Below are 23,465 nucleotides of genomic sequence, written 5' to 3' on the forward strand. Positions count from 1 at the left end.
TGCGTGGTGGAGCAGTGACAAGGTGTCTCATGACCAACTCCTGTTCCTCAGGCCTATGTTTCTGTGTTCTATTCAACCCCTCACAGCTCCTGCAAGGAGCAGATGGGGGCCACTTGCTCCAAATACCTGGTCCACTGTAACACAGGATCTCACTCAATCCCTCACAACTGTCACACACACATTGGTACGGATTGGAAAATGTTATTTGGAAATGCAGGCTGGCTTCGGAACATGTCTCTGGTCTCTTTGAAACTTGTGCTTCATTTGTTGGTCATGGATAAGACCAAGATTCATCATGAATAAAGCCCCAACACCTCACTCAGAGATGACTCAAAAATGCTTTGCTCTCTCTGATTGCAACATTCAGTAACAGTTGTCCAGTAAAAGTACAACCATTTACGTTGCAATTAAAGAAAATGAGAACGTAAGGAACAGGATCAAGTAATTCGGACAGTCAAGCCATTGTGGACAATAATGGCTGATCTGCTGTAAACATTAACTCCTCTTTAATGCCCAATTCTTCACACCCCTCAGATCTCTAAAAGGTCACCTATCCATCTACCTCCTGCTTAAATAGTTTCAGTGATGTAGCTCCCTTTACTCTCTCGCCCAGACAATTCCTGACAATGATTACTTCGGTGAGCGGACAATGCTCCCGACAAATACGCTATCACCTATTGAAATGAACAGGTGAACATAGGGGCTCAGGAAAGAGTGAATGGCCTTGATATCAAGGCAGTATTTGACTGAGAATGTCATCGGGACCACCTACTTATTTGAGCTGAATGGGAATCAGGGGTAACTTCCCGCTGGTTGGGGTCTTTCAGAGCACAAAGGAAGATGTTTGTGGGTGGTGGCTGACAATCCTTTCAGTCCCGCATCATCTCTACAGGAGATCCTCAGGTTAATGACCTCAGCACAAATATCTTCAGCTCCTTCGTCAACATCTATGCACCTGCACCCCTGGCACCCCCGATCCATCATGAGATCAGAGGCGAGTGATCACTGAAGATCACACAATGTTCAGAACATTCTGTCCCCCCTCAGCTCCTGAACCAGTCTCTGTGTCCATGTGCAGCAAGACCTGGACAGCAGTCAGGTTTGAGCTATTAAAGTGTCGGTAACATTCATGTAACAGCATGGCCAGACACTGCACATTTTCACAGTTAAAAAAGGAGCTCATTCCGTATCTCAAGCTGGTTACACGGATATGTGGAAGCCGTTCAACCCATCGAAATGACTGAACAAGAAGAGGGACAGCGCATTCAATCCTCCTGCCTGTTCCACAGGAAGAGAACTGGCCTGGTCAGTACATTGAGCTATTAAACAGGAACAGGCAGAGCCCAATCAGACCCTTGAACCTGGTCTATGGAACCTAGAGGAGGCCATTCAGCCCCTCAAGACACGTAAACAGGAACAGGAGGGTGTCATTGATGCTCCAACCGGAATAACCAATGGAGCAGAGACTGCACTCATAGACGGCTCATGATGTTCCTCGTTGCTCCATTGCCTGTGCAACACATGGTACTTTAACGTGGTTTGCCGGCAGTGAGGAAGAAAGGCAGATATTTTGTCCCAAGTCTCAAAGAGGCAAGTTCCATCACCGAGAAGACAGATCCATGTTCTCCATAGAGGTCAGAAGCTGATGGAAATAGTTAACTGTTTTAGCATGAAGATATTGTGGCTCCTGTCGGGGTTGTGCATAACGTGACATTCATAATGTGGGGGGACATTAGTCAAAGACTGGCCCTCTCTCTCTCCCTCTCTCTCAATCGAAATGGGGAGTGGTGTGGGGTGAGAGGGACGTTCCCAGAGGCTTTTAAACAATTGACAATCATGTAAACCAAGTAATAAAAAAGCCATGGAATTTATCATCGTATCAGTGTCTGTTTGGAATATAATGAGTGACTGTCTATCCCCTTAAGGTTCAATGCAATCACCCCTTATTCCCTCAAAGCGCTACACATTAATCCTCATGCACGCTCGATGGTACATTCATCCCAACAATGAGTCTGGTGAAACTCCTTTACACTCTTTTTGCAAACAGGATTATTTCTTATAAAAGAGAGAAAATCTGCCCACAATACCCCAAATACTATCTAAACAAAACTCTCAGGGTTGATTGCAATAATTCCGTTCCCTCACTTAGCTGTCTCTGCTTCTTTCCGGTGGCATAAAAAGCCATTTCTTCCCTCTACACTTGGAATGATGTGAAATTTAAAAGTTCGTTACATTTGTACGTCAGCATCAATAAAGTCATCACCAGAGATGCCGTTGGAGATAAATATCACTCTCGGAGGGAGACTCAATGAGAAAGAATTCACTCGAAATAGGGAATGGTCACCTTCCTGAATGGAAATGATTTGCAGGAACATGGAAATCAGGCAGAAGAAGGGAGCAATCTTATCTTTTGTTCTGCTCTCACGGGATGTGTTCAGCCCTGGTCAGACCAGCATGTTATGCCGATCCTGAACTGAATAGCTGGATCAACTGTTCACAGAACAGTAAATAACTCCATTGCTGTGGGTGTGCAGTCACACTGAGACCTGACCAGGGACTTTACGACAGGACATGAGACAAACAGATAGGCTTCTGTTTAAAACAAGTGGTGATGATTTCATTTGCATTCCATCAACTTCCTTCATGAGAAACCATTCTGTGCCTCTTGGTGCTGAGTCAATGACTTGACCACCATGCACTGTCTGTTCAACTGACAGATTCTGTGGAGAGAACAAATTACCCATCTCAAGTGCCAATATTTTGTGACGTAAGCATAGTTAGAAGGGACTTGAAACGGTTATATCTGGATTTACCAAAGGCACAAACAATGGATTATTCAGCAGTTGCACTGAGGCTGGGAGGGAGACTGATATATCCTGATAGTGGTCTTGGACAGGATTGGTGAGTGGGGAGAATATGCAGAAATGTAAATCTGAATGGAGAGAAAAGATCATGGAGATTAAGAACAGTCTGGTTTCTCCTCGCGTATTGTTGAGTAAGTTGTGGATAGTAATTTGCGAGTTATAATCTGTAAGGAATAATTTTTTTGACTGGATCTGAAAATGATGACTTCCAAATTCTAAAACTTGAATATTAATAGCAATTCAGTTCAACTCAGTTTATTGGTCAGATGGAATGACTTACCAGGAACACCAACTTAGCGAGGTAGGGATAGTAACCACCTTGAATAATTCAAAGGATATCTTCGATCCATGATGCTAATGATATCCAAGGCCGAGAAAGGTAGTAAAGACCCCAGGATAAACTCTTGTCTATTATTGCAATATTCCAGTCTAATGTTCTTAGATTCTGGTCCATTATTGGAACATTCCAGTCTAATGTTCTCAGATTCTGATCTCTCTCTCCCCCCCCCTCCTCCCACCCCCGTCTCGCGAGCTGCTAATGCCTGTTAGTCCAGTCGTTGATGCTCCCGCCCATACTGGGATAACACATTGAACCGAATCCTTAATTAATAGAAGAGGCAAACCCTCCAGTGACACATTTACGATCCACGGAGGCTGATATTAATCACAGTCACTGAACAAATAGCTCCAGCCAACGCCTTTCATTTCAATATTGTTTTAGTAAAATAATTCAAAACAATTATTCAAACTTCCGCATTCTGGATGGGATGTGTGAGGGTGACTGATGGAACAAATCTTTTGGCTGGTAGATCAATTGAGTGTAACCATTCAATCTGCCTTGGATGTCGGAGAAATGCCATAAGTTTACCAGATGTAAACATGCTTCTCTGATTATAAATGGTAACATACATCCTGGAACTACTGACCAAGCATCATAATTTCGATAAGATATTGAGACAATTTTTATAGTTCATGATCTGAAGGGATTGTGTGTCTGAGAAACGTGGGGTTATAACAGACAAATGACATGGATATGTTAACAGAGTATCGTACGTGACAAATGCAATTCAGATTATTATTCCAGGTTCAGAGAGAGGCTGATGAGGCCTGTGCTATTGATGTTATCAATGTTAATGAACTGTGACGAAGTGTCATTTACTGGACTTCAAGTATAGTGTGATTCTGGCATTGTGAAGGAGACAGAAAACAGAGAGAATTGGGGGACATGGCACTTCAGACTGGAGGGAGGGACAATAATATTCCCCAGTCATCAGTATTGGAATGTTACTCTTTATAACTCATATGAAGAACAGATTCAAGGAAACATCTAAAGTGAGGAATGAGGAGTAAAATCTGTTTATTGAACACGAAATACAGGACAAAATGATTTTCTGTCCATACTAAACTATGGAAAGACATAAGATGCACTCATAATATTGAAATGCGTATTACAAAACCATGGAAGTGATGTGCAATCTTTCTCAATAATTATTTGGCCCACCCCCGAGATGCGGGGGTGGCATTGTTAATCAAAGACAATATTACGTTGGCAGAAAGGATGTTTATTCAGGACGCGTCGACTGAGTTAGTATGGGAAGACGTTAGAAACAAAAACGGAGAGGGCACCCTGTTGACATTTCTCTATAGCCCTCTGAAAAGTTCCAGAGATGTAGAGTAAGGAGTACAACGATAATACTGGATAAGAGCGAAAGTAACAGTGTAGTTGTTATGGATGACGTTAACTTTCCAAATATTGACTGGAAACGCTACAGTTCAATTACTTTATATGGGTCAGTTTTTGGAAAGGATTATAAGAGATAGGATTTATTATCATCTAGAAAGGAATCATTTGATTAGGGATAGTCAACAAGGTTTTGTGAAGGGTATGTCATGCCTCACAAATCTTAGCGAGTTCATTGAGAAGGTGACCAAACAGGTGGATGAGGGTAAGGAGGGGTATATGGATTTCAGTACAACATTTGATAAGTCCCCCATGTTAGGTTATTGCAGAAAATATGGAGAGTGTCGTGTTGGAAAAGTAGAACAGGTGAGGCAGCGTCCAAGGAGTAGGAGAGTCGATGTTTCATTTCTAAGCTCTTCATCAGGAATCACTGTTCTGGTCTCCAGCGTCTGCAGTCTTCATTTTCTCCTAGCTCCTTGGATGATGCCTGACATGTGCTTTTCCAGCACCACACTTTTGACTCTGATCTCAAACATCTGTAGTCCTTACTTTCTCCCAGAAAATACGGAGACGTGGAATTGAGGGTGATTTAGCGGTTTCGATCCAAAAGTGGCTAGCTGAAAGAAGACAGAGGGTGGTAGTTCATGGGGAATGTTCATCCTCGAGTTCAGTCGATAGTGGTAAACTGTAAAAATCTGTTTTGGGGGCGACCGTTGCTTGTCTTTTTGAAAATGACCATAATGAGGGAATAGAATGATGAGTTAGTAAATTTACGGTTCACATTAAGGTCGGGGGAGCTGTGGGCAGTGCTGAAGAATATTGCAGGGACCGAGCTTTAAAGTTCTATGTTCATGGACGTACAATGGGCTGAATAGCTTCCTTCTGTGATATAACAATTTTGAGGTACTCTGACCCACAATAAACGTTTTAGGTGCCTGGAGAGACAAGCTGGTCCAGTGAAGGACACACACTGCACAAACATCCAACATCTCTTCCTGTTCTCTGATATGCAGCGGCCTCAAAATATCTGCCCAAACAGAATAGTTTGATTTAAATTCAAGCAGTCAGGAGGGCGTTCACCCGAGGGGATTGCCATCAGAGGATTTAATGAATAATAAAATTTCAGAATAACACAAATAATAAAATAATATCACAGCAGCATAATAATTGGCAGCAGAGTAAAACTTACAGTTGCAAATAGTTCCAAGTTCAACATTGTGTTCAGTTTTGGTCACCTTGCTATGGGAAGGATGATATTAAACTTGAACCTTACAGGGATGCTGCCAGGACTCAAGGGCCTGAGTCAAAGGCAGAGGTTGGATAAGCTGAGACATTTCTCTTTGGAGCGCAGGAGACTGAGGGAGGCATGAAGTGCTTCGAGAAGCTAGTCATGGCCCACATCAGTTCCAGTCACCCAGCCTGACTCGATCCCCTACAATTTTCCTACCAGTGGAATGGGTCCAAATCGGGTGTCATATTCCTGGAACATCTGGACAACAAGGACACCCACGTCAGATTCCTGCTCATTGACTGTAGGTTCACCTTCAACACCATTATTCCCTTCAGATTGATCACAAAACTCCCTTTCCTTAGTCTTGGCTCCGCCCTCTGAAGTTGGCTCCCCAGCTTTCTGACCTACAGTGCACAATCAGTGAAAATAGGTAAGTGTGTCTCTTCCATGATAACATTCAACACTGAAATCCCAAAGGATGTGTCATCAGACCCCTACTATACCTCTGTACACCCACGACTGTATTGCCAAATTTTAAACGAATGCCATCTACGTATTCACTGATGACACCATCATAGTAGGACAGGTATGTAATGATGGCAAGTCAAAATACAGAATGGAAATAGAGGACTTGGTGATGTGCTGCACTGAGACCAACCTCTCTTTCAACGTCGACAGAACTAACCAACTGATCAATGACTTCAGAAAGAAAGGAGGAGAACATGCCCCCATCTGCATCAATGGAAATGAAGTTGAAAGGGTGGAAAGCATTAAGTTGCTTGGAGTGACGATAACCGACTTTCCATGTAGGTGTGACAGTCAAGATGGCACAACAACGCCTCTTCTTTCTGTGGCAGCTCAGGACATTTGACATGTGCACAAGGACCCTCACCAATGTCTACAAATGCACCACTGAGAGTAAACTATCTGGGTGCATAATGGCCTGGTGTGGCCACAGCCCTGCCCAGGACAGTAAGAGAAATGACTGAAGGTTGTGTGCACAGCCCATGTCATCACGGAAACCAATGTCCTATCAATTGCCTCCATTTACACAGCTCACTGCCGCGGAAAGGCTGACAACATGATCAAATACACTTCGCACCCTGGATCTCCTACAATCTCTTCCATCATGCAGACAATACGGAAGCTTGAACACACAAACCAGCAGCTCATGAACAGCATCTTCCCAGCCATTATTAAACTAAGGAATGGACTCTCTAACTTCAAATAATGCTGATCTTGCTCACATTGATGTTGCCTATTGCATGCCCTTTCTGGTGTAGCCTGTATGCCTCAGTCTAAGTTTTTCCTTTACTCTATTATCTGTATGCCCTTGCTTATTGTAGGAGCGAGATTCCCCAGCTAGGGTCAAAGACTCTGGAGGCAGACAGGGCACAGGCACGGAATGGACCTTAATTCAAGCAATACTTGGTTAATGCTGGAGAATACCAAAGGATCTTCCTCGAAACTGGCTTTGACATGAGAAGACAATCCTTTCCTTAATCTTTAGCTCAGATCAGAAGGCAAATTAATGACCCACTTCCATTTTACAGTAAAAAGACAGGATTTGCATACGTTCTGTGTTGCAATGATCGTACACAGCCTTGTCAGTGTCCCCTCCACTCCCCTTCTGCAGAGCCAATCTTGTAACACAACTGATCAATGATGGACACTCGCATGGACAGCTCGAGGTTCTTATTTGTCTCGGATGTTATACGATTTTTGTTATCTCTCGTCCTTGGGATCTTTCGAAAATGCATTCCAAAGATAGTCGCTGAGCTCTTTTTAGTCATACCGCTCGTTGTTTGTTTTGAAGGACTGCATGAATTCTATTCTCCATCGGGCAGGCTACCACTTATCAAATTCCGTTATCACATTTTACATTAAAAAGTTGATTTTGATACAAAATTCGTAATATTATTATTATTTCCACTGTTAACCTTTTACTTAGCGAATTAGACAAGACATGCCAGGCATTTCTTTAAGGTTTATAATTACGTTGAAATCTGTGTCCATGATTATTTACTAAATATTTAACTAGAACTTATTATTATTGTAAATAGTTTCAAAGGCGCAGCTCGCTTCTGAAACATAACTTGAGTTGCTGTTTTTGTGGATGAAAAAAATCCTTACTAAGATCAGAATAAGTTACCTTTTGTAGTGATTCTTCAAAGTTTTTGTGCTATAATTTCATTATTTCATCAGTGTTCTGTTACAAATCATCAATTTTTCAAAACAAGAAAGTTTTCTTTATCACTATGTTGGCATGTTTCAGAATCTTGTGAATCAGATTATCCTTTCTTTGGCCTTGGAATTATTTCCTTCTCAAAGGTACATTTTTCACGAATGCTGAAGCAATCTAATTTAATTTCTGGCTATTTTGTGGCTCTTCAAAAACAGACAGCTAAATTTCGGCCACTCCATGTCTCTAAAAAAAGGCAGCTTCAACCGTCACTATGATCTGCCAGAACTGTGTATAAACCAAGAGTTTCACTCTACTCAGATACATGCGACAATGAATCCTATCAAATCAAATGAAACCAAATCATATGATCGAGAGAGAGAAATTGTCACAAGGACAATACACCCAGATGCAACCTCTGCAGTCTGCCACATCCGGCTAAAAATCGTGATAGACGATTAAACAACTAACTGGTGGAGTGGGTTCCACAATTATTCCCATTCTGTCAATGGATCAGCTCTGCACATCAGTGTAAAAAAACAAGGAAATAGTATCTGTACCATCCTAGCCAGGGGTGTTGACTCAATGATTCAACTCACTGTCATCATGATGCCCACAGAATCACAAATGCCAGTCTTCAACCAATTCGATTTGCTGCACGTGACATGAAGAAACAGCTGAACACAGTACATACGACAAAGGAAATGGGCCCTGACCCCATTCCTGCAATAGGACTGAAGACTTGTGTTACACAACCATCCGTGTCCCTGGGGAAGCTGTTTCCTTCCTGCTCTAACTCTGACATCTCCCTGACAATGTGGAAAATGACTCAGCTATGTCCAGTTCCTAAGTGGGGAATAATTACAATCTGACCAATTACAACCCCCTCAGTCTCATCATGATAGTCAAATTGGGAATTAGTTTTGACAGAGCTGTCAAGCAGCACGGACATAACTTGCTCAGTGTGGTTTCCAATAGGTCCCCATGTGGAGATGATGCTGTTTTGGAAAGTCACTGGATTAATAGTCCAGACCAGGCTAATGCTCTGGCAGCTGGTGGAAGTTAAAAACAATTAATAAAATATCGAGATCTCAAATCTGGTGTGGATAACAGTGACCTTGAAGTCAATGTCGATTGTAAACAACAATTTGCTTTTCCAATGTACTTTCAGGAAGTGAATCTCCCGTGCTTTCCTGATCTGGCCTAAATGTGACACCAGACACACAGAGATGTAATAAACTCTTCAATGGTCTCTGAATAGGCCTAGCAAGACACTCTATTTTATCAAACTGTTCCGGGCTCTTAAAGGATAAAACCGGACAGAACACCCAGGCCCAGTCTCAGTATGGACAAGGGAACGGGAAACACAGTCCTGTTGACCCTGCAGAGACCTCCTTCCTAACAACTGCGAACTTGTGACAACATTTACAGATCTTTCCCAGTGACCGCACAGAAACACCGGGAATGGAAAAGGCCATACAGCACATTGAGCCTGCCCCATTCTAGTTAATGTCTGAACATCTCCTCAATGCACTTTCCCCACACACAGTACACATCCCTTAATGTGATTAACCTTGTGAAGCTATAAAATAGGAACTGCGGTAGTCCCTTTGGTCTGTCGAGTTTGCTATCCAATTCAATATAATGATGGCTGACCCTTTATTTCTACACCATACTCCTGCTCCCTCCCCCATCCTTTCGGTGTCTGGACATCCTTATTAGGTATTAGTGCCTTGTCTTCCACAGCCTTATTTGAGAGAGAATTCCCAGGTTCACCAGTCTTTGAGTGCAGACAATTATTCTTACCTGAATGCAATGTGACCTGTCTGTACATAATACTGTGGCCTCTTGTTTTAGACGTCCCAGCCAGGGGTATTATCATCACTGTTTCCAATCTATCTAACCCTGTCAGAGTTTTATATATTCCTCTGAGATCGCCTCCCTTTTCCTAAACCCCATGGTATACAGGATTAGTCGTCCCAAACTCTGCTCCCACAAAAGGTCTGTCATCCCAGAGATCAGTCTGGTCATCCTTCGCTGCACTCCCTCATTTTCAGGTTTGTACTTTATTTGGTACGGAGACCAAAACTGCACACAACACTGCACAATGTTCGAGTTGAGGTCTCACCAAGAGCCGGTACAGTTGCACTGGGATACCCTTACTCCTGGACTCAAGTCCCCCTGAAATGAGGGTCAACACCCCATTTATCTTCCTGTCTGCTTTCTGCTCCTGTAATATTGCTTTCAGTGACTGGTGTACAGGGAGATCCCAGTTCCTTTTCAATGTTCCAGCTCCCCACTCGGTGGGTCTGCGTAATCTGGTCAGCGTGCCAATGTATTCCCAATATTGGCTTCTGTCTTCCGAACTCACTGCCCTGCATGGAACTCTGAGGTCTGTCCAAACAATAACAAAATATAACTGCAGTTCCCTTTATAGATCGACATTTCGAAACCAGTCCCTTTTCCAATGGTTGGCTGGCATTTTAATTTTTCTCAACAAAGAAGATAACATCACACCTATCCACACTGCTCTTCATCTGCCAGATATTTACTCATTCACTCAATTTGTTTCAATCACCCTGAAGTATTTTCACATCCTCCTCACTTTTCAAAATCCTAGTTCCGTTAGTAGACTTAGAAACTTTGCATCTGATTCCCTCAACGAGATGTTTGAGATTTATTGTGAATATCTGGCGCCCCAGCACCAATCATTGCGATGCCTCATGAGCCTTCCAAACTGAAAACCATACCATTATTCCTACTCATTGTTTCCTATCAACACTCTCATTTTAACACCATGTTCATATATTACCCCCTATCCCATGTGCTTTTACTTTGCACATTAGGCTTGGGACTCTATCAAACTTCTTGCTGACAATCCAAGTTCAGTGCCTCTATTGTTTTATTCTGTAATTAGTCTACCAGTCAGTTTCTCAAATATGTTTCCCATTTCATCAATGTGTGTTGATTTTTTTCTATGCCCATTATTTTCAGTTCAATAATTTCAGCAAATTAATTTATTTACTAATTTCATTCAATATCATGTTCTCCTCAGACTCAGGTTTTCTCCTATTGCTGGGAAGGCTTTGCTTATGTATTTTTCCGTGAAGGCAGAAGTGAAGTAGTTGTGTCAAGTTTCTCTGTTCTCCATTTTCCATTCCCTGGTTTCAGACTGTAAGGAAGCTGAAACTTTGACTAAAAGGAACAGCTGTTGTCTATTCACCAGTCCATGCCCCTTGTAATATTAAATCTGAATTACTTACCCACTCAACTTCCTCTGCACCAAAATAATTAACTCGAACTTACCCAGCCTCTATCCACAGCTCATATGTTCCATCCCAGGGAACATCCTGGTGAATCTCCTCTGCACCTCATCCAGTGCAATCACATCCTTCCTGTAATGTGGCTCCCAGAACTGCACACAATATTTCATTTGGCCTAACCAAAGTGCCATATAAAATTCGTATAATCTTTGGGTCAATGAATAAAGGCTTTATCTACAGTCATGCTGAACTCATCAATTATCATATCCAGTCACATACAGAAATGTGTGGAGAGGCACCCTCTGAGCTTCCTTGTGTGGTGCTATTCTTTGAGTATTCCCCTGTCTGGTTCCTTCTTCCAAAGTGTATCACCCCAGTTTTATCAGTGTTACATTCCATCTGCCATTGATCTGACCATCTGACCATTCCAGCTGTATATTCTTGTAACATCAGACCTTCCTCCTCACTGCCAACCACCCGGCCAATCTTTGTGTCAAACACAATCTTACTTATCACACTCGCCCTACCCCCGTCATATTCACATCACTTATGAATGCCACAAATAATAAGGGACACAGCACTGATCTCTGCGGTACACCAGGGGAAATTGGGCTCCAGTCACACAAACTCCCTTCTATCATGAAGTTGAGTTGGGATGCAACTTGGCATGTCACTAATAGGCCCTACATATTCCCTGGTTGTTCTGTTCCACTTGATATACGTGAAGAATATCTGGGGATTCTCCTTAATCTTGCCCTGCGAGCAGGCTTCCATTCCCCTGTTGTTAGTCAGTCCCCTCTGAGGGAAGAATTTCCTCCTTATTACGGTCTTAAATGGCATATCCCTTATCCTGTCATTATTTGCCTTAAATATAGAATAGACAGCTAGAGAAACATCCTATTTATTTCCACCTCCTCACATGTATCATAGATTTTTGAAATTTCACTGCGATCATCTCTCATGCTTTGAAACTGGAGAGTTCGCAAGAAAAATCTCCCCGTCAGAAAATGTTGTCATCTCAGGAATTAATCTAGAGAATGTCCATTGGACGTCCTCTATGATCAGTGTACTCTTTCTAGATTAGGTCACCAACACCGCACTCAATAACTCAGATACACTCTCACCAACACTCTATGCAACTGCTTCATGATGTCTTTGCCTCTATATTCCGATTCCCTTAAACAAAATCCAACCTAACTTTAACTTTCCAAGTTCCTCCAATTACCATTCAAACTAATTGCATTTACGAACTCAATGTGTGAGTTATAAAGTCATAGAGATGTACAGTATGGAAAATGACATTTTAGTCCAATCTGTCCATCTCGAGCAGATATCCCAAGCCAATCTAGTCCCACCTGCCCGCACCCGGTCTATATCCCCCAAACCCTTCCTATTCATATAACCATCCAAATGCCTTTTATATGCAGCAATTGTAACAGCCTCCACCACATCCTCTGGCAGCTCATTCCATACACGTACCACTGTCTGTGTGAAAATGTTGCCCTTAGGTCTGTTTTACATTTAGATCAGTTTACTTACAGTGTGGAAACAAATCCACACCGATCCGCTGAAGCGCAACCCACCCAGAACCATTCCCCTTCACCGAACTCTATGGGCAAATTAGCATAGCCAATTTACCTAACCTGCATATTTTTGGATTGTGGGAGGAAACCCACAAAGACACGGGGAAAATGTGCAAACTCCACACAGAGAGTCGCCTGTGGCGGGAATTGTGAGGCAGCAGTGCTAACCACTGTGCCATCGTGCCGCCCAACATCTTTCTCCGCTCAACCTAAACCTATGCCCTTTAGTTCTGGACTGCCCGAACGCAGGGAAAAAACTTTGTCTATTTACCAAGTCCATGCCCCTCATAATTTTGTCCATCTCTATAAGGTCACCCCTCAGCCTCCGACGGTCAAGGGAAACCAGTCCCAGCCTGTACAGCCGCTCCCTATAGCTCAAATCCTCCAACCCTGGCAACATTCTTGTAAATCTTTCCTGAACCCTTTCAAGTTTCACGACACATTTCAGAATGGAAGGAAACCAGAATTGCACGCAATATTCCAACAGTGGCCGAACCAGTGTCCTGTACAGCCGCAACATGACCTCCCAACTCCTGTACTCAATACTCTGATCAATAAAGGAAAGCATACCAAACGCTTTCTTCACCGTCCTATCTACCTGCGACTCCACTTTCAAGGAGCTATGAACCTGCACTTCAAGTTTTCTTTGTTCAGCAATACTCCCTTGGATCTTACCATTAAATGGTATAAGTCCTGCTAAAATTTGCTTTCCCAAAATGCAGCATCTCGCATTTATCTGAATTAAACTCCATCTGCCACTTCTCATCTGGTCAAGATCCTGTTGTTATCTGATGGAACCCTCTTAGCTGTCCACTACACCTCCAATTTTGGTGTCATCTGCAAACTTACTAACTGTACCTCTTACGCTCGCATCCAAATCATTTATGTAAATGACAAAAATAGAGGACTCAGCACTTATCATTGTGGTACTCCACTTGTCACAGGCCTCCAGTCTGAAAAACAACCCTCCACCTCCATCCTCTGTCTTCAATCTTTGAGCCAGTTCTGTATCCAATTGGCTAGTTGTCCCTGTATTCCGTGAGATCTAAACATGCTAATCAGTCTCCCATGGAGAATCTTGTCGAACGCGGTACTGAAGTCCATATAGATAACATCTACTGCTCTTCCCTGATCAATCCTCTTCGTTACTTCTTCAAAAAACTCAATCAAGATTGTGAGATATGATTTCCCACGCACAAAGCCATATTGACTATCCCTAATCAGTCTTTGTCTTTCCAAATACTTGTACATCCTGTCCTTCAGGATTCCCTCCAACAACTTGCCCACCAACGACGTCAGGCTCACTGGTCTATAGTTCCCTGGCTTGTCTTTACCACCCTTCTTAAACAGTGGCACCACGTTTGCCAAACTCCAGTCTTCTGGCACCTCTCCTGTGACTACCAACGGTACAAATGTCTCCGCAAGAAGCACAGCAATCACTTCTCTAGCTTACCACAGAGGTTCTAGGGTACACCTGTTCAGGTCCTGGGGATTTATCCACCTTTACTCGTTTCAAGACATCCAGCACTTCCTCCTCTGTAATATGGACATTTTTCAATGTGTAACCATCTATTGTCTGATATTCTATATCGTACATGTTCGTTTACACAGTAAATACTGATGCAAAATACTCGTTTAGTATCTCCCCCATTTTCTGCGGGTCCACACAAAGGCCACCTTGCCGATCTTTGAGGGGCCATATTCTCTCCATAGGTATGATTTTGTCATTGTTGTATTTGTAAAAAACCTTTTGGATTCTCCTTAATTCTACTTGCTAAAGCTATCTCAAGTCCCTTTTGTGCCCTCCTGATTTCCCTCCTACTGCCTTTATACTCTTCTAAGGATTCGCTCGATCTATCCTGTCTGTACCTGACATATGCTTCCTTCTTTTTATTAACCAAACCCTTTAGTCCTCCAGCATTCCCTATACCTACCAGCCTTTCCTTTCATCCTAACATGAATATACTTTCTTTGAATTCTTGTTTTCTCATTTCTGAAGGCTTCCCATTTTCCAGCTGTCTGTTTACCTGTGAATATCTGCCCCCAATCGGATTTTGAAAGTTCTTGCCTAATACCGTCAAAATTGGCCTTTCTCCAATTTAGAACTTCAACTTTTAGATCTGGTCTATCCTTTTCCATAATTATTTTAAATCTAACAGAATTATGGTAGCTGGCCCCGAAGTGCACCTCCATTGACACATCAGTCACCTGCCCTGCCTTATTTCCCTCGGGTTGCACCTTCTCGAGTACGTTCATCCACATACTGAATCAGAAAATTTTCCTGTACACACTTAACAAATTGTTCTCCATCTAGACCCTTAACGCTATGGCAGGCCCAGTCTATGTTTGAAAGGTAAACCCTCCTACCATAATCACCCTACTTTCTTACAAATAGCTGAGATCACCTACAAGTTTGTTTCTCAATTTCCCTCTGACTATTTGGGGGTCTACAATACAATCCCAATAAGGTGATCATCCCGTTCTTATTTCTCAGTTCTACCCAAATAACTTCCCTGGATATATTTCCAGGAATATCCTACCTCAGTACAACTGTAATGCTATCCCTAATCAAAAATGCCACTCCCCCTCCTCTCCTGCCTCCCTTTCTATCTTTCCTATAGCATTTGTATCCTGGAACATTTAGCTGCCAGTCCTGCCCATCCCTGAGCCATGTTTCTGTAATTGCTATGATATCCCATTCCCTTGTTCCTAACCATGCCCTGAGTTCGTCTGCCTTCCCTGTTCGGCCCTTGCTTTGAAATAATGCAGTTTACCTTTTTAGTCCTACCTTTTCCCTGCCTGCCCTGACTGTTCGACTCGTTTCTGTTCTCAGTTGTACCAATCTCCGATTGATCTATTTCCTCACTATCTCTCTGGCCCCCTTCCCCACCCCCACCCCCCACCCCACTTACTAGATTAATCCCTCCAGAGCAGCTCTAGCAAATCTCCCTGCCAGTATATTCGTCCCCTTCCAATTTAGGTGCAATCCGTCATTCTGGTATCGGTACATTCTACCCCAAAAGAGATTCCAATGATCCGAAAATGTGAATCCTTCCCTCATACACCAGCACCACAGCCATGCATTCATCTGCTCTATCCTCCTATGCCTGCTCTCACTAGCTGGTCGCGCCGGGAGTAATCCAGATATTACTACTCTCGAGAACCTCCTTTTTAAATTTCTGCCTAACACCCTGCAATCTCCGTCCAGAATCTCAAACTTTTCCCTTCCTATGTCGTTGGTTCCAATGTGGACAGTGACCTCTTGCTGGCACCTCTCCGCCGTGAGAATATTCTGCACCCTTTCTGGGACATCCTTGATCCTGGCACCAGGGAAGCAACAAACCATTCTGCTTTTTCTCTGCTGGACACAGAAACATCTGTCTGTACCTCAGACTAGGGAGACCCTAACACAATTGACCTCGTGGAATCAGACGTACCCCTTGTTGTATTAGACCCAGTCTCAATACCAGAAACTTGCCTGTTCGTGCTACATTCCCCTGTGAATCCAATCCCACCCCCCCGACATTTTCCAAAACAGCTTATTTATTTGAAATGGGGACAGCCCCAGAAGACTCCTGCAGTAGCTGCTTACCTCTCTTACGTTTCTTGGAGTTAACCCATCTATGTGACTGCATCTGAGACTTTGTCCCCTTGCTGTAACTGCCATCCATCACATACTGTTGCTGTTACAAATTCTTAATTGTCTCTAACTGTCTCTCCAACCGGTCCATTCGATCTGATAGGATTCGCAACCAGAAGCATTTATTGCAGATATAATCCATAGTAACATTTAAATCCTCTTTAAACTCCCACATCTGACAAGAAGCGCATATGATTCTACTAAGGCCATTTGTGCTCCTTCACAATCGACAGACCCAGAAAAATAAAACTGTCGTATTCCTCTACAAAACACTGCCCCAGGTTAAATTAATATTTATGGCTTATATTTTAAGATTAATCAAGAGATATATCTCAAAAATATATAATAAAGGAAGAACCCACTCTACTCACTTCTGCAGACTTTCTGTAGGACACAGTTAAAACAATTCACTTATCTGGCTGGGACATTGCCCAAACAGTTCCTCCAAACCAGTTGTAAATTTCACTGTTTGTTAATTTTACTAGGTGCACTCAATTATCCAGCGATACATGAATTCAAACTGCAAAGGCAGTAACTGCGCAGGTACACTGTCTTGTCAGGTTCTTCCCCACACAATGTGCTTCCTTAGTCTTTTCCTTTCCCTCTTAAAACTGCTGTTGCTTTGACTTTTTTCCCCAAAGTTCCAAAACAATGCAACAGCATACAAAACAGTAATTGCTGCTCCCGGAATTCGAGGAAATCTCCTTCAACATCTAAAGTACCTCAAAAAAGGAGCAGCTGTTACAGCCAGAATTTTTTCCCGCCCAGACTTTTGAAAATCCAAATACACTACCTCCACTGGTTGTGCGTGGTCTATGCTGCAAGAAATAACTCCGAATTCCGAAGTTTGTCAGGCATGATTTCTCTGTCAGCAATGCATTGTGATTCTCTGCAATTTTGCTGTTCACTTCTAAGTACCCAATATCACTTCTTATATAATGGATTCTAACTGTTTCCCTACATATGTCAAATTAATTGGTCTACTGTTCTCCACATTATTTCTTCTTCCCTGTGTACATGGATGGATCATGTTTACTACCTTCCAGTTACCTACAAGGGCTTATGGTCTTTGCAGGATCTACAGTAAAATAAAACACAGTCACCGACAGTTCAATTAATATGCTGTTTTATTTCTGACATTTTGATATGAAGTATATCTGGCCCATCAGACTTAGCAATGATCAATCTAGCTCCATGTTCAAGTACTACCTTGTTGCTGATTCGAATTGACTTTATGTCTTAAGTTTCACAAGTCCCAGGTGATTACTTTCTTTACACAGAGATTGCCTGGCGCTTCCTCCATGAAGACAGATGCAAAGTAGCTGGTTAGTTTCTCTGCCATTTCCTTGTTCCCCACAATAAATTCTCGTATACCTTACAAATTTACACATTGGCCTTACTTTCGTTTTCTTTGGTATATAGATCGTATATTTGAGCAGTCTTCGTGTTTCCTGTTTGTTTGTATTCATGTTCCTTTTGATTTCCTTAACACTTTCTTCGTCCTTATTTTCAGAAAAGTAAATCTCTCAGAATGTTCAGGTTTGCACAATATTGGAATTCTTCTGAAGCTGCTTCCTTAGATTTAATATGAAACATATTCACAGTAAACAGCAATACGACGACCCAGGGAATTCGGCAGCCAGAAGAGTGAAATCACAGAGGAGGGCAGTGGCTGTGTGGTTTTAAATTAAGTTGATGTAATCTTCATAAGTGTCTAATTGAAACACCCTACTGTTATACAGTTGGGGACAGATCTGTGGTGGGGTGGGAGGGTTGGTTGAAGTTGTAAATAGTTGTGGCTTAATGTTCACTTTTACAGTTAAAAATAAATTGGCGTTATTTTCTTTAAATAGTGGAATTTGGGAGTTCTCTGTCATTCATATTCTAAAAGATTTCGAGGTGAGTTGAGCTTTCCGGGGTGTTTGGTTTAATTAATAGAGGCGTTCACCACCATGTCGTAACATTTGTAAAGACCAACAGAGAGCAAAAAAAAAAGGTAAGGAGTGAGAAGATTAAAAATAAAGAAAGACTGTAAGAGAATCTTTCGATATGGAAAGGGCAAATGAGAGGCAAAAATGGGCATCTGATCGCAAGTAATTGACACAGGAGAGATAGTAAAGTGGAACAAGGAAATGGCTGAGGAGCTGAAAAATTACTTCGTGTCAGTCTTCACGGTTGAAAACACGAGTAATATCCCAAACATTGGAAAGACTTAGTGGACAGACCTGAGTAAGGTGGCAATCATCAAGGAAAAGGTGCTGGGAAAACTGAATGTCCTGAAGGTAAGTAAATCACCTGGACCAGATGGACTCCACTCCAGATTTCTAAGGCAGATAGCTGATGAGACAGGGGAGGCGTTGGTGGTGATCTTTCAGGAATCTCTCGAATCAGGGAGATTGCCAGAGGACTGGAAATTCGCTAAGGTGATACCCCTGTTTAAAAAGGTAAAGCAAAAAACGGAAAATCACAGATTGTCTAATCTAAACTTGGCCCTGGGTAAGATCCTGGAATGCATTGTGAAGATGAGATTTCTGATAAGTTGACTGTGGACGGTAAAATATGACAAAGTTTGCATGGTTTCATCAAGGGGAGGTCATGCCTGGAAAATCTGCTAGATAACCTTGAGGACGCAACGAGCAACTTAGAACAAGGAGAGCCATTAGATGTCATTCACTTGGACTTCCAGAAGGTCTTTGACAATGGCTACTGAATAAGGCAATGGCCCATTTTATTAGAGGCAATGTGCTAACATGGATAGAAATTTGGCTGTCTGGCAGGAAGCAGAGAGTGTCGATAAAAGTGCCTTTCTCAGGATGACAGCCAGTGACAATGGGTGTTCCATTAGGCTCAGTGTCGGGACCACAACGTTTCACTTTATAACTTAACGATCCAGATGAAGGAACTGAAGGCATTCTGGTGAAGTTTAAAGGTGATACAAAGATAGGTATAGGGACAGGTAACGTCGAAGAGGCATGGAGACTCAAGAAGGATGTGAATAGGTTAGGATAATGGGCAAAGAAGTGGCAGATGGAGTACAAACTGGGAAATTGTGGGAACATTCACTTTGGTAGGAAGAACAAAAACATGGACTACCGAGAAAATTCAGATGTCTGAAGTGAAAAGAGACTTGGGAGTCCAAGTCCAGGGGTCTCTCAATGTAAACTTGCAGGTTGAGTCAGTAGTTAGGAAGGCAAATGCAGTGATGGAATTTATTTTGAAAGGATTTGAATGTAAAAGCAGGGATGTATTTCTGAGGCTCTATAAGGCTCTGGTGAGACCACATGTAGAGTATTATGCGCTATTTTGAGCCCCATGTCTCAGGAAGAATGTGCTGACCTTGGAATGGGTTCACAGCAGGTACACGAGGATGGTCCCAGGAATGAAAAGCTTAACATATGAGAACGTTTGAAGACTCTGGGTCTGTTGTTGATGGAGTTCAGAGGGATGTGGGTGGATCTAATTAAAACATACAGAATACTGAATAGCCTACACAGTGTGGATGTTGAGAAGACTTTCATTGGTAGGAGACTCTAGGACCCAAGGATACAACCTTAGAGTAAAGGGAAATCCATTTAGAACGGAGGTAAGGGGGAATGTCTTCAGCCATAGAGTGGAGAACCTATGGAATTCATTTTCACAGAAGGCAGTGGAGGTCAGATCATTTAGTATATTTAAGATAGAGATGGTTTCCATCTGGAGTATCAAAGGGATCAAGGGTTACAGGGAGAAAGCAGGAGAATGGGGTTGAGAAACTTGTCAGCATAATTGAATGGCAGATCAGACTCGATGGGCTCAATGGCCTCATTTCTGTTCCTATATCCGATGTTCCTATGGTCGTAAGCTGCAGTCTGATGCTCACGTTCTCTTACTTTATCCTTCCTGACAGCAAAGTGTGAGATTAAAAAATCCCTGAGTCACCTTTAACAAACGTGGAGGATTCCTATTGAGGATTTATGGGAATCGCTCCACTGCTTGAAGGAAATGAAATTCTGCCAAATCGAACTGCTCGAGGAAGAACTCTCATACCAGCAGCTTGTTTAAATAGAATAACGTCGGATACAGAATAGCAGTTGGGACACATTATCTCTTTTCCATTTGATATGAATAAAAATACTATGAAACTCTGGAAACCATTCCTTATTCTTTATCGTCTTCAGACAGTGCGTTCGTGTATGTGTCTGTACGTGTGTGATTCTGTGTCTCACATTTTTCGACAAAAAGACCTAGGTTACACTTCAAATTTGTTGTATCCAGTGGGGAAGTGGGGCTGGAAAATGACACAGTGACCATCCAACATTGGTCAGAGCAGGAATGAGAAATTCTCACGGGGCTGTTCAAATGGGAATTCTCTTCCCCAGAAGTTTATTCCCAAGATGCAGCTCAACACCACTACTTCCAGTGTAATTCAACATGGCCCATAAATGCTGGCCTATCAACAACACCCACATTCCATGAATAATTAAAAAATGATGAACTGCAGCAGAATTAATTGGATGGGAACAAGACTGATAGATAAATGCCTGTTGCCTTCCAGAATTGTGCTGCCTGTGTACTTTGACTGTGTGCAGTTCCCTAGTATTGTGCCTGGGTGCTTGCATGTATTCAAAGTTGTGTTTTGCAACATTTGACAGCCATGTGAATGGAGGAACATTGTGGACAGACAGAAAAGTGCTGCGGAGACCACACTCAGATCAGCCATGATCTTACTGTCTGGCCGAGCAATGACAACTTGTCTAATGACCCACTCCTGCTCCTCAGTCCTATGTTCCTATGTTCAATTCAGTCCTGAAAACCATCTGAACAGGAGCAGATAGAGACCACTTGCTCCAAATACCTGGTCCACAGTTTTACAGGATATCATTCAGTCCCTCAACACTGTGTGATTTGGTGTGGTTTGAAAAATGTGATGGGAAATCCAGGCTGGATATAAAAGAGGCCTCTCACCTCTTAACAGAGTGTTTCCTCGCTGCAACTGATATTTCATTTGTTGGTCATATTGTAGTCCCAGATTCCCTATGAATATCGGACCCATATCTCGCCCAGATACTTTTCTCTCACTGTCCTCAAAATATTCAATAACAGCACTTCTAGTCAATTGCAACCATTCACTTTCCAATGACAGAATATGAGAACATAAGAAACAGGAGTAGGTAATACGGATGCTCACGACATTGTATGTGATCATGACTGATCTAATGTTGGCATTGACTTCTCTTTAATGCCCAATACTTCCCACCCCTCAGCTCTCTGACAGGTCAAAAATCAATTTCCTCCTCTTTAAATACTTACAGTGATCTACCTCCCCTACGTTTCTACACCTGAAAATTCCTGACATTCACTACCCTCTATGAGAAGAAAACGCTCTCCACACAGACACCATCACGTATTAACATTAATAATAGTGGTTAACTGACCTGCTCAGGTAAGAGGGATTGACCTCGATATCAAGGCAGGATGTGACGAAAGATTTTATCCTCAGAGGCACGTAAATACCCAGAGTCAAAAACCCCGACTAAAATAAAAAATACAAGCCATGGAATTTATCACCTTCTCAGTGTCTGTGTAGAACATAACGATCACCATCACCATCAAATTTCAATGCAATGACCTCTTATTCTCTGACAGTGCAACAGATTAACCTTCACTCACTACTCTTTTACCATCAGCCCACTGATTACTCTGGTGAAATTCCTTTCCACTGTCTCTATTGCAATGAGCTAATTCCTTTTAAAGGATAACAAATATGTCCATAATACCCCAAATACAGCCTCAACAACACTCTCAGTGATGATCGCAATAATTCCTTTCCCTCACTTAACGGTCTCCGTATCTTTATTATGACATAAAAACCCATTCCTTCTATATGCACTGCCATCGATGTGGAATTAAATAGTTCCTTACATCTGTATGTCAGCATCAGTAAAGTCAGCACCGGAGGTGCCTGTGGAGATGAACATCACTCTTGGGGAGAGACTCAGTCAGACAGATTGCACTTGAAATAGGGAATGGTCACCAACCTAAATGGAAATGAAGTGTAGGAATAAGGAAAACAGGCAGAGGAAGGGCGCTAACTTTACTTTTGTTCTTCCCTCATGTGATGTGTGCAGTCCTGACAAGGCCAGCATGTTATATGCATCTTGAATTGAGTGGCTGGTTCAGCTGTTCCACAGGTCAGTAAAGAGTAAAACACATTGATGTCGGTTTGCACAGACATGACTGGGGAAGAATAACCCATTGACTTCTCTGAAGGACATGATGCAAGCAGATGGGCCTTTTTTTCTCACAAATAATGATGGTTTCACTTCAATTACATCAATTTCCTTCATGAGATATCAGCAGATTATTATTCTGTGCCTCTAGATTATGTGTCAATCATTTAAGCAGCATGCAGTGTCTGCCTGTCCGACAGGTTCTGTGCAGTGAACAAGTTCAACATACTCAAGCACAATTATTCTGCAAATGACATGTGGTTACAAGGGACTTGATAAGTTGTATCCAGATTGAACAAAGGCACGATTGATGGTTTATTCAGAAGATGCAATGAGGCTGAGGAGGAGACGGGGATATCATGATGGTGATATTGGACTGAATTCGTGAGCGGGGAGGATATAGAAATGTAGATCTGTGCAGGGCTAGAAGGGTTATGGAGTTTAAGAACAGTCTGGTTCATCTTCGCATATTGGTGAGCAATTTCTCATGATTAATTTGCTCGTTATAATTTGTGAGGAATTGAATATTTCATTGGAGTTGAAAATATTGACGTCCAGCTTTCGAAAGTTTTAATAATACGAGTCGCAATTCAACCTAACCTGGCATTATGAACAGTTAGAATGAGTTACCAGGAACACCAACTATAGCGAGAATAGGACAGTAACGAGCTTGAATAACCATCAATACATCATAGATTCGCAAAACGAATGAGATACAAGGTTGAGAAAGCCAGTAAAGACCCTCGGATATACTCCAGTCCATTGTTGGAATATAATATTCTCAGATTCTGATCCATTGTTGGAACATTTTA

General features: G+C 42.3%; 1 protein-coding gene across 1 annotated transcript in view; it reads right to left on the reverse strand.

Annotated features, from left to right (window-relative positions):
- Positions 1-23,465, reverse strand: part of LOC148136358 (putative G protein-coupled receptor 139) — a 78,528-nt gene that overhangs the window by 30,356 nt on the left and 24,707 nt on the right. The gene's annotated exons all lie outside the window — the stretch shown is intronic.

Source organism: Chiloscyllium plagiosum, unplaced genomic scaffold (assembly GCF_037043375.1).
Source record: "Chiloscyllium plagiosum isolate Xiang-an unplaced genomic scaffold, Cpla_swu_hap1 HiC_scaffold_46, whole genome shotgun sequence".
NCBI classification, from domain to species: Eukaryota; Metazoa; Chordata; class Chondrichthyes; order Orectolobiformes; family Hemiscylliidae; genus Chiloscyllium; species Chiloscyllium plagiosum.